This window comes from Nannospalax galili, unplaced genomic scaffold (genome assembly GCF_000622305.1).
Source record: "Nannospalax galili isolate Female #2095 unplaced genomic scaffold, S.galili_v1.0 scaffold454, whole genome shotgun sequence".
NCBI classification, from domain to species: Eukaryota; Metazoa; Chordata; class Mammalia; order Rodentia; family Spalacidae; genus Nannospalax; species Nannospalax galili.
In genome coordinates this window covers 3,461,189-3,462,438 of record NW_008334929.1, presented here as the reverse complement: position 1 = coordinate 3,462,438, position 1,250 = coordinate 3,461,189, and the positions used below count along the sequence as shown (strand labels likewise).

Here is a 1,250-nt window from a genome sequence, read left to right as displayed (position 1 = left end):
CCAGCTCCTGCTTCCAGGTTCCTGCCCTGAGTTCCTACCTTGGGCTCCCTGATGAACTGTGACCTGGGAGATGTAAGCTAAATAAACCCTTTCCTCCCCAAGTTGGTAGTGGTCAGAGTGTTTTATCACAGCAATTCAGAACAAACTAAGACAGTCTCCCTGCAGCCCCACCTGGCCTGGAACTATGTAGACCAGACTGGCCTCGAACTCACAGAGTTCACCTGCCTCTGCCTCCTGAAAGCTGGAATTAAAGGCTTTGCCACCACGCCTGGAGAACCTGCTTTCTTATATGACTTTATAACCAGCTGCCCAGGGGTGGCACTACCCACAATGGGTTGGGTCCACCCACATCACTCAGCAATGAAGAAATTGCCTTATAAACATGCTCACAGGCCCAATAGAAGCAATTCCCCAGTTGAGGTGACTCTTCCTTGGCAGTTGAAATTATCCAGCACTCTGTAGACTCTTTTTAGAATGTGTAGTAGGGTAGTAGAATTGCAGCAGATAGATGGTTGGAAGGACAGAACAGAATGACTAGGTGCAGGACCCCAGGCAGGCAATAGAGCCCGGTGCACAGCATCCTGTTGGCTCCCAGAGAAAGAGCCACTCCTTTCACCGAGCCTCAGGGTAGGACGAAGAATGAGGGCTATTATAGGAATTGACATCATGTGGCTTCTGACGTGGTCAAGATTTTGAGGTAATTCACAAACTGAGATATAGTTATTTGTGGATAGGAATCTATTTAAGTCATAACTCTTTAGGTCAAAATACCGTGTTTAGAATAGGTGTCTTTGAGGTTATGTAGATACCATGGGGGTGTTAGGTGCCAGGTCTTTGCTTTATTAGAACTAATATAGCTTCTTGTCTTTATAACATCAGTCAACTTCCACTGTTGTCATTTCCTTCTCGGCTCCTTCTTGCACTGGCAGAGCAGATGACTACGTAACAATAAAGAGAAAAGACTTTATGCCAGTAATCTAAATGGAATATTTATGAGTAGTGCTTTTTAGAAAAGTGCTAGAAAATGTTCCCTAAAACATTTATAGTAACTCAATGAATAATGAATGGGCATAATTTAGAGTAGCCACATGCTTCATTCAGATAGAGCCCTTGTTTATACGCCTACATAGTAGTTACATCCTGTCTCTGGTTCTTATAAGGATCCATATATGTGTGTGTGTGTGTGTGTGTGTGTGTGTGTGTGTGTGTGTGTGTGTGTATTTCACCATATACATATTGCTAAAAGAGTT

General features: G+C 43.7%; 1 protein-coding gene across 1 annotated transcript in view; it reads left to right on the top strand.

The window, feature by feature from the left end:
• The window catches only part of Slc2a13 (solute carrier family 2 member 13), a 332,552-nt gene that overhangs the window by 153,979 nt on the left and 177,323 nt on the right, over positions 1 to 1,250 (top strand). The window lies entirely within an intron of this gene.